Here is an 11,172-nt window from a genome sequence, read left to right as displayed (position 1 = left end):
CAGATATTTATTCTGTGAATTATTGGCCCATGTCTTTTGTATCTATTTTATTGATTGATTGATTTAATTTATTTTGAAACAGAGTTTCGCTCTGTCACCCAGGCTAGAGTGCAGTGGCGCAATCTCGGCTCACTGCAACCTCCGCCTCCCAGATTCAAGTGATTCTCCTGCCTCAGCCTCTTGAGTAGCTGGGATCACAGGCACAGGCCGCCACACCTGGCTAATTTTTGTATTTTTGTAGAGATGGGGCTTCACCATGTTGGCCAGGCTGATCTTGAACTCCTGACCTCAAGTGATCCACCTGCCTCGGCCTCCCAAAGTGCTGGGATTACAAGCGTGGGCCACCACACCCAGCCTGTATCTGATTATTTTAGATCAGCCACGCAGAGAGGTGGTTGATCTAAAGTAATCAGATATAATAAGCTACTGTAGAGTTGATTAGTTTTTGTTTTTGTTTTTTGGTGGCACTAGGACTTACCAGGCCATGTCTTAGTCCGGGTGCTGGGGCTTGCCCGTGGTGCTCTTGATGTATAAAGCCTGGACATTCTGCCAATTCACCCTGAGCAGTGACACCAGGAAGCTAACATCTAGAAGGATGTTGTACACAAGCTCATCGTCTGTCATCTTCACGTGGCCAATGGTCATGGCCAGACACAGCACCTCCGTCTGGAACTTGATGGTAGACTTCATCTCATCAACTCTGGCCACCAAGTTTTTCATTGTGCATGAGCAGGGAAGGGAATTTGCTGGCTTTATTCGGGCTGGGGCTGAGGATGTGTTTGATCAGAGTCATCACACTTTATGGCCAGCTTCTTGATGAGTTTCTTTTTCTGGTTGAGTTTCTTCAGCACCTCGAAGCTCACATGGTGATAGCCACAGCATTGGCTTCATCAAAGTGTTGTTGGTCCCCATTGCACACACAGAGAGCTTGGAGCAGGGAGTGGACTAAAGCCTTCAGGGGAAGTGCTTGTTCTTCTGAGTTCATCGTTCTTCAAGGTGATCTTCAGCTATACCCAAAAATGTCCAGTGCTTGCACTGGTTCTTGTGCGGATGCCTAGTACAGAGTATCTCAAGAGGCTTTGCTGCTCTTGGTGCCTCATGACACAGAAACAAGAAAAGAGTGTTACTGTAGAATCTTGCACCTTCATTTAACTAACTGGTGAAACAATGAGTCACTGACCTTCAGTATCTTGGAGTCATGTGTGCCTTTAGGTTTTTACTGAAATTGCAGGACAGTAAACTTCTTTTATAACTAGCTGTGTTTGTTCTTGGCTTTTTCTGTTGGCCTCTACCACCGTGTCTATGGACCTCAAAACTTCTGATTTCCACCAATAAATTTAATATTTTTGAGAAGGACGTTTAAAATACTTCTCAGGATCACTTTGGGAATCGCACCTTCACTTTCCATTTATGGATTTATAGTTTTCTGGGAAGAGGACACATCTTTCCTTTGAATACGGCCTGGTCTGTCTTCCTTTTTAGACTTCACATTCTCCATCAGCAACCAGCCCTGATCTTGTGCCATTAGGAATCGAAATTAGTCCACATGTCTGTTCCAACTAGTGCTGGAGTGAAACTCACACCAGATTTCCCCCCAACATTCTTTACACTGAGTCTGTAGCTGGACAAATTGAAAGAAATAAGTTCTCCTAGAAATTGTGGCACAGACCTCTTTCTACACAGCTAAGGGTGGGGGAAAAACACAGTAAAGAATTTTAAATACAGATGTCAAGAGCCATTGGAATCATAGGTTGAGGAATGTTTAGGTCTTAGAATCACAGAATTTGGAGTGAAAATGCCCTTTTGATGACACACAAATCAACTTCCTCATTTTGTGAGTGAGAACAAGACAAGTCAGACAGCTGCTCAGCTTGCCCAGCCAGCAAGTGACAGGGCCGTAATGCAGCTTTCTTGACTCCTGGTCCACAGTCTTTCTTCTTCTAGGCTGCCCCCCCTTCCTAATCTAGTGAAAGAAGACATTTACTTAGAAGATTCATATCCCAGAAGTCACTTTGCTGGTCACCTATCACAAAGGAAGAACTGAGTCTCAAGGAGATGAAGTGACTCACTGAGGGTCATGGAGCTAGCAGGTGCACATCCATCCCAGGGCACAGGTTGCACTACTTCTCATTGCCAAGGAGGGCTCTATCAAGTCACTCTGGCATTTTCCGTCAGGGATGGTCAGAGTCCTCGGAGCAGGTGGAAACATTCCTAAAGTCTCACACTCTAGTGGCTGCTCTCAGAAATCCTAAGAGGCCCCCTTCTTTCAAAACTCTGAGAAAACAGTTTGTCCTTTAAGATAGTCTAACCCTGCACCTTGTGTGTTATTGAAAATAAATCCTCATGATTCTCCTGGGTTTGTGACTTGTGTAATAGTGCATGTGTTCAGAGTAGTTGTATTTCATTTTCTTGCAGTAAAATATGTCACTGTTTTCCTCCTAAGTTGGGTTCTTTTGTTTTTAAGGAATACTGCTGTAAGTAAGCTTGAGACCAGGGGGTTTTACTGTAGGAATTGAGATAGCATTAGGGACTGAGGTCACCTGAGAGACTGGCCAGCTCTGGGGACCCGGTGCTGTCTCCATCGCTTTCTCATGGTTTCTTCTTCCTCGTGCTTCTGCTCCGATCTCCTCTCTACCGCCTGGCTCATCCTGCTTATTAGAGGTTTCTGAACCTCCCTAACTGTAACTTACTCATAGGTTTTGCTTGCTATGTCCCTGACTCTCCCTCAGGGCATCTCTAAGGATATAGGAAAAAAACATACCCTGTTTCTCCCACTGTGCTCTCACAACATACAACGCTTCTGCGACCAAATGTGTGGGTGTATTGTCTCAACACCAAGCAAGCAGTAAGTTCTGCAGCAGACACCAGCTGGGTATCCTCTAATTCAATTCAGTTCTGACACTGTCCACCTGGAGATGGCGTCAGATCCCACAGGTCCAGGGCTCAGTCCCACCAGACTGCCCTCCACTTCCCATGGCAATCACAAGTTCCAGGTTGTTTTACCTGTGCTCTGACCAGCCAGCTATAAATCAGGGGTCCCATGGCCCCCTCCTTAGGTTTGATTAATCTGCTAGAGTGGCTCACAGAACTCAGGGAAACACTTAGGTTTACTGGTTTATCATGAAGGGTGTTACAAAAGATATAAATAAAAGCCAGATGAAAGAGAAGCATAGGGTGAAGCATGTCGGAAGAGGCAAGGCTCTTCCATGCCCTCCCCAGGCGAGCCAACCTCCAGGAACCTCCCCCTGTTCGGCTATCTGGAAGTTCCATGAACTCAGTACTTTTGGGTTTTAGGAAAACTTCATTTAGGCATGATTGACTAAATCACTGGCCATTGATGATCAACTTAACCTTCAGCCTCCCCCAAGGTTAGAGAATTGGGTTGAACGTTCCAACCCTATAATCCCCCCTTGGTCTTTCATGGGATCAGCCCCCATCCTGAAGCAACCTAGGGCTGCCAGCCACCAGTCATCTCATTTGCATACAAATGATACTCTTATCACTTTGGAGATTTCAAGGATTTAGGAGCTATATGACAGAAAATTAGACAAAGACCAAATGTATACTTTATAATATCACAGCATCCTTGCAGTTTCTGTTCTCATTGCTATGGACTCATTCCTTCTGTGTTTCCTAGTTTTAGGAAAGACAGAGAACATGATTGGCTCAGCTCACCTTTTTTGCACTAGGACATAGCTCATAGTTATTGTCCAGCCTATGGGAATGGCTGCCCTTTGGTCAGGTGCCTACCATTGCGCCAATCAGAAATGGCCGAAGAGAGCTTTCATCACATGGCAAATTATCTGGCAAATTAAGCATCTGTTGGTGGGGCAAATTTTTTAGAAGGGGAAGAGGAATTGTAAGCATGTCTAATGTATCTGCTTTAAAATAAAATAAAATAAAATAAGCCTCAAGTGCCATGGAACTGAATCTGCCAATTGGCATCTTTTGTAAATTTCTTGGGAATTACAAAAAAAAAAGTTATTCAGGAACTCCTTCAACTATCTAACAGTGAGTCATGGCAATGGTATAATTTCCCGTCTGTGAACTGCTTGGCTATTTTCCAAGTACTCCTATTGGGTTCCACTCCCCTGAGGCTGAAATTTCAGTGTGCCATTGGCAGAGAATGAACCCATATGCCTCGGTCTCTGAGCTTTATCCTGAGGTCTTATGATCTCTATATTCCTAACCTGGCCCATTCCTTCATGACACCTTTAATGAATAGAGGTGAATCTGCAACACTGAACATAAAACTTATGCTCACATGCAAACCCTATGCTATGGCCCATATTATAGAAATTAGTGGATTTAGGAGCTTGGGAGGATGCATGGGAGCTGGGTAGATATGCAGGAAAAAGGAGCTAACCTTTACTGAGCATCTACCATGAACATGGTGTGTATAGAGAACCTGGTGTACAGATGAGGAACCTGAGGTTCAGAGAAGGTGAAACACCTGCCCAGCAACACACAGCAAGCAGGTAGTAGAGCTAGAATTTAACCCAGATCTCTCTAATTCCAAATCACACTCTTTGCATCATACATTGAAGGTGGTGGTTGAGAAGGGGTTAGAGGGAGATATTCCAGATGAAGAAAATGGAGACCATTACAGATAAATATGTGCCGGTGGGTAAATAGAAAATGGTGTGGGCACTAGAGTGACAGATTTCTGTTGGAATAGAGGGAGATTAAATGTCAGAGGCAGCCAGATTCTTGCACAATATAAAGGCCAGGCCAGGGCGTAACTGACGTTTTTGGAGGCCTTGGGGAGTCACTGAAGGCAAGGCAAGGCATTACGTCTCCAAGACAGCTGTTCAGATTAGAAGGATTAGCCTGGAGACAGGTGTCAGATGGACTGGAATAGGAAGAGACTCGAGGTGATTTAGGCACGCATAACTGTGGAGGGCCCCTGTAAGCTCAGAGAATGTTTCACAGCTGGCTTCATCTTCTTACGCAAGGACTCTTTTTAGTCCCTCTCCCTCCTCATCTCTGTAATAGTCACGAGCTTAAAATTGCCTGTCCTCCACAGAAACTGTTTGCTATACAGCATCACCTTTGATGAAGAGAAATGCTGTCAATTTTTTTGTAATAATTTCTATCTGAAGCCTCCAAATGCTATGTTTTTGATTTTTAAAAACAGAACTACTCCAAAGGGTAGCGACTACTGGGAAGCCAAGGCTGTGGTCTAAATTTCCCCTGAAAGTCTTAACCACGGGTAAGATTTTGTATGTGTATCAATCATACCATTTCCATCCTCATTCTCTGTTCCTGTCACTCCAAGTGTGAGAAGAGACAGATGATTAAGATAAAGTCCAGTTCCTAGGACTTTACCTTCTATTTCTCCTTTTTCTTTTCCAAAGTAAAATCACCATGAAATTATAAGATGTTGCAGGCAATTTGGCTAAGGCACTTATGGATTTGCTTTGGGGAGAGTAAAAATCAGCAAATGTTTTCTTCCCCGCATTTTGCAGCTATTGAGGGTACTTATATAATTTGGGCCTGCCTAACATAAAGAGTATTGGTACTGAAACATGTCTTTCCGTTACCAGAGATTAAGTATCAAGTTTGGCGATGAATTAGTCAGTTTTATTGATGAGAAAACTGAAGTGGAGTTTAACCCCTGGACTCTGTGGGTCTCAGTAATCAGGTAGGTGGAAATCCAGTGGATAAAAATGGCAGCAGGATCGTGGCACACCTGTAGTCCCACCTACTTGGGAGACTGAAGAGGAAGAATTGTTTGAGGCCAGGAGTTCAAGACCAGCCTGGACAACGTAGCAAGACCCCCATCTCTACAAAAAATTTAAAAAAAAAAAAATCAGCCGGACATGGTGGCAGGTACCTATAGTCCCAGCTACACAGGCAGCTGAGGCAGGCAGATTGCTTGAGCCCAGGAGTTTGAGGACAGCCTGGGCAACAGAGTACCTGTCTCTAAGAAAAAAGAAAAATGGCAACAGGTTGATCTGCATTTTCCTTTTGCCCTAGGCTAAATTTGGAGCCCCTCTTCCTTGACATACTTGAAGTAATAAAATTTACAGCTTTGACAAAACCACTGGAAGAGGTCTTTCAAGCAAAAGTTAAACGTGTGGTCCCCCCATCCAAGGAAACAGCAATACAACCAAATCAGAAACCTTAATTGGCTGCCCTCAGTGTGGAAGGTATTGTGCTAAGAGAGAACTTAAATAACTTTTCCTTAAGAGTGTAGTGTCAGAGAAATGGTTCGCTATAATAGTGACAATCTTCACTGAAGCACAGGTGAGTTGTTCTATTTAATAATTCCAAGAACACACTCTTTACCCAGTGCTTTCTCTGCTGAGTGTGAAAAATCAACTCACTGTATTCTTTAGTGTTTAAAGCATAGGTCATTAGACTCACTACACCCAGGGACTCAATGAAATGGCTACATTTTCAGGGGACTCTGAAGATGTCAAGATGTGAAAGCAACCCCTCATGGGGCTTTGCTGTCAGGCCTGGGTCAGGCCAGATGCTGGGTGATTCTCAAACCGACACCTTTGAATGGTCTGCTGGTTAGGATCATCATGTCCCCTCACGGTCCCATCACAGCTGGATTTGGGCAGACCTATGGAGTACTAGAGTTGGAGGTAGGAACAGTGAGAAATCGTTCAAACAGAATTGAATTGGTCAAGGCCAGATTTGTGCACAGTCCTATTTGGTATCTAGTTCACATCCAAGGAGGTCATCATGGTGGGGTCTCATCTATATATTTGCACCTCTCGGAATTTGGGGGAGCCAAGGCAGACTGGCCATAATAGAACTAATGACTATTGGTGTTTAAAGTCCTTGGAAAAAATAGTGGGAACTTTGGGATTCTTGAACAAAGAAAGGAGGCGTGGCCTGTGTCAACCACTCAGAAGGAAGGAGTGCCCCAAGCAGGCAGAGAATTCACCTTCCGAGGTGAAGGAGGGACATAGTTCATATTCCCCATATTGAGACACTTTTTTTCATAGTCAAGGGATGCTTTTGAGTATGACAAAGAGCTGTCTTTCTGTCCAGGGCACTTGTAAATTCCTACATTGAGGTTGTCTCAAGTGGCCTTAAAAGTCTGTGGTCACTTAAGGGTCAGACAATTCAAGGTTACCTGAAGGAATTGTATTTGCTTGGGGTGGGGCTGGGGTCCATTCTCTTTAGTTTTGACAGGAATAGAGCAGATCAGGGACTGCAGGAGAACTGAGGACAGGAGGAAAGAATGACAGCAGTTGTTGAGAAATGGAATACCCCAGAAGCAGCAGCCAAAACTCTAGGGAGATAGCAAGGATCGCTGGGGAATGCAGGGGACTGGGGGTTTGGAGTTATAGTAACATGACCACGTGAGAACTTAAAGCCAAATGTCTCTGTGCCCATCACTCAAGCTGTGAATATTGCCAAGGCCTGTGTAGCCTGAAAAACCAAGGGTTTCTCTCAATGCTTTGTCAAATATTGGCTACTTTAAAAATGTTACCTACCATTTTCATCAGCTTTGTGATGTGAAAGGCTTGGGAAGGTGGACTCATGCTAGGGATTCATCTGGACAGTTTGCCAGCTGCTGGGGGTGGGGAAAAGAGAGGGGACCCCAAGATTAGCTCTTGGAGCAAGACTTGTCCCTCTATGTTAAGAGATGACCTACATACAGGACACAGTTAAGTAAGAGGAGATTATCTGACTTGTTGTTCTGTTGTATTCTCTGAAAGTTTGTCTGATGTGGCAGACAGCACCAAGATGACAGGCTTTCTTACCTTCCTCAGGTCAGGTGAGGATCTGAAAATACTAAGTTGCTGAGACTGTCCTCCTTAGTTACCTCTTCAGATTTGGGGAAGGAGAAGTCCTGATTTGGTTAAACCGGTCACCTTGCCCTGTAGCTCCTGTGAACAGAGATCAGTCAAGAACCAGAACTGACCATGTAGGAGGTATCTCCATTGATATTTGTACAGCCATAATATATAAGCATGTATTATGTATTTCTCGGTAACAAGTTATCCCCAAATTTTGCAGCTTAAATTCACAATAAACATTTATCTCATATAGTTTCTGTAAGTCAAGACTTCAGGAATGGCTTAACTGGCTCTCTTGAAGTTGCAGTCAAGAAATCACCAGGACTACAGTCATCTGAAAGCTTGACTGGGGCCGGAGAGTCAGTCTACAAGATGGCTCACTTGGATGATAACCTCATGCTGGCAAAAAGCTTAGCTCCTCACCATCTGGACTTCTCCATAGGGCTACTGAAGTGTCCTCACAACATGGTGTCTGGTGTCTGGCTCTCCCCAGATCAAGTGATCCAAAAGAAAGCAAGACAGAAGCTTCAGTAATTTTTGCAACCCAGTCTCAGAAGTCACACTCAGGCAATTCTCCAATATCTTATTGGTCACATAGATCAGTCCTATTCAGTGTAGGAGGGGACTATATACAAGGGCATGAATACCAGGAGGTCAGAGTCACTGGGCCCACCTCAGAGACTGGCCACCAAGAATAGCCTCTACCTATCAAGAGCTTACTGTGAGACAGGCACCTTGCTAATAACCTTACATACAGTAATCCTTCAGAGTTATTTCAGAGTTATTGTTTTGTTACTCTCCCCATTTCTGCAGATGAGGACACTGAAGCCTTGAGAGGGTACATGACTTCCAAAGGATTTTCCATGCTGAGCTTGCCTTTGGTTTGCACCTCTAAGGAATAAAGCTCAGGTCGTGTTTTCACTCAGCACACAGACATTGAATGTCTACTATGAGACAAGCACCGTGTTAGACTCAAGAATATGAGTAACAGCCAGACCCAAGCCCTGAGGTGTGTGAAAAAGTTACAGGCACAAAAATGGCCTTGTGTTTAAGGTTTAATCTGGCTCTACAGAGGGAGTCATCAATTATTTGAGGATAGGAATAGGTCAGAAAAGCCTTATTGTAGGGGTGGTGCTTGAGGTAAGTCTTAAGGGGTCAGGAGCATTCTCAAGTGGGAATGTACCAGATCTTCAGGCCTGGAATGCGAGTGGGGAGTTCTGAGTGATTCCTGCAGAGCACGTGGGAATCTCCCATCTTCATCTTCTAGCTTTTGGTCTGTGTTTGGTGAAGCCAGATGATACTTTGTCATATGACCAGCCTAATGGGGCTGGGGGTGGGTGTGGGTGGGGCTAGAACCAGGAGAATCAGGTTTTATGTGTTGTTTTCCCATCAACCCCCTGTGTGATCTCTGGCAAATTCTTAGCTTACATATGCTTTGGTTTGGCTTCTGTTAAATGAGAATAAAACAATCTTTCCTCACACTGTGAAGGGGGATGAGCAGGGAGCATTGTTGTGAGGATGTCAAATGCTACTGAAACATTCAAAGCTCTCCTTTTTACATGATCCAAAGTCAGAGCTACTTCCACTGCAACACACTTCTCTGCCACCCCACTCTACCTGCACCGAACAGACACAGATGGGCTATAACTTAAAATTTCGTTTTCAGTTACTTTTAGCCAAGGGAAAAGAATCAGCAGCTCCTGAGGATGTTCGATACACTAGGCTCCCTCTGAAAAAATGTGCAAGCGCTTCAGTTGTCCATCTAAAATTGTTACTGAAAAAGTTAGGTGATGGGAGAAGAGAAAGAAGTCTACAATTTGCAACTGTGCCATTGTCATCTGTGCTTTGTGCAGCTCTTCCAGGACAGCTATCAGGTGGATGACACTACAATTCTTACAGTTGCCATGCATTTCATTCTCTGAGAAGTCAAGCACATTCTTTTTTTTTTTTTTTTTGATGCAATAATGCTGTAACTTATTATTATTATTGCAGAAGCATCTGAGCAATATTTTTCCTGTGAACAGCACTCTCATGTATATGTAAACCACAGTCTGTAGTTCCTCAAAAAAAAAAAAAAAAAAAAAAGAGAGGGATGCTGAATATTCCTACTCTCAACTGGATGCATATAGGGTACAATTCAATGTAGAGGTCACCACTGCCTTCCCAGGCATACCCTGGGCCTCCATCGTCACCATCATCAGCATAGGTGAGCAACTAGATATTTTGGCCAAGTAAAAAAAATTTCCCGGAAGTACTGATCATTTCATATATTAGTGAATATGTTGATACTATTCATATGAATAATACACACAGAATATTGACCTCTCAAGCATCATTTTCATTTCATTTTGCTCTTTTCCTTCTCTTGCCTGGAGCCTTGGAAAGCTAACCCCACACACTCCTTTAGTCTCTCCCTTATCACTTCCCTGAGCCCCTTTCATCTGCACAAGAGCATCAGACACAATATTGTGACCTGTTCACAACCTCAAAGTGTACTGGCACATCTGTTCCAGTATCTATCGATTTCTAAAATCATTTCCTCTCTTCTGGTCAAGAAAACTCAGACAATTCTGGGGTGGAATTTGGTAATCCTGGATTGAGAAGTGAAGATCACCTTTTTCTACGGAAAGTGAAAGAGGAATTGAAGTAAGGAAGCTAAAGTTCTTCATGTAGTTCCAGAATATCGACTTTCTCCTCTCCTCTTGGGCTTTTCAATTGCCCTGAATAGTCAAGGCCTCATTGCCTGGTGCATTTTTTAAATTATGGCTTTCAATGCTTTATTGTGGTTAGAAGAAGATGGGCAAGTATTAAAAGTCCATCGTATTCTTCAAAGACTACTTGTTTTGTTCTTTAACAAACAGTAAAATCATTTTTCTGGTGTACAGTTTTATGAGTTTTAAGGCATGTATGGATTCATGTAACCACCACCACAATCAGGGTACATAACAGTTTCATCATCCCCCAAAACTCTCATGCTGCCACCTGTATTCACACTCTCCCCCCGGCAAACCTTGTAACCCCTGATCTGTTCTCATTATTGTTTTTCCTTTTCCAGAAAGTCATGTAAATGACACTTGCCAGTTATGTACTGGCATCAGCCAGTATGCAGCTTCCGAGATGGTCTTATTTTCCTCAGCATCATACCTTTCAGATTCAGCCATGTTGTTGTATTTATCGATAATTAGTTCTTTTTTATTGATGACTAGGATTCAATTGTTCTCATGCGTATTGAACTCAGCGATTTTCAGTATAATACAGACCCCACGGGGTCCTGGGAAGAAAAGCCGGTAGGTAACCAAGCGAGGAAGAAACTAAAGTTCATTCTTCAAATTCTATGGTTACTTGTCATAATCATGTTGGGTGATCATCTGGAGATGAAGAGGCACTGCGGTTTTTATTCAAGAGCAAA

The 11,172-nt window shown here is 43.5% G+C and overlaps 1 pseudogene; it reads right to left on the bottom strand.

Annotated features, from left to right (window-relative positions):
• Positions 1 to 489: 489 nt before the first annotated feature.
• On the bottom strand, positions 490 to 4,791 carry LOC108541127 (60S ribosomal protein L10a pseudogene; annotated as a pseudogene).
• Between the last annotated feature and the right edge of the window lie 6,381 nt (positions 4,792 to 11,172).

The sequence above is a fragment of the Rhinopithecus bieti genome, unplaced genomic scaffold (genome assembly GCF_001698545.2).
Source record: "Rhinopithecus bieti isolate Rb0 unplaced genomic scaffold, ASM169854v2 scaffold_18354, whole genome shotgun sequence".
Taxonomy (NCBI): Eukaryota; Metazoa; Chordata; class Mammalia; order Primates; family Cercopithecidae; genus Rhinopithecus; species Rhinopithecus bieti.
Note: the sequence above shows the minus strand (reverse complement) of the source record. Positions and strands in the feature narration are given on the sequence as shown.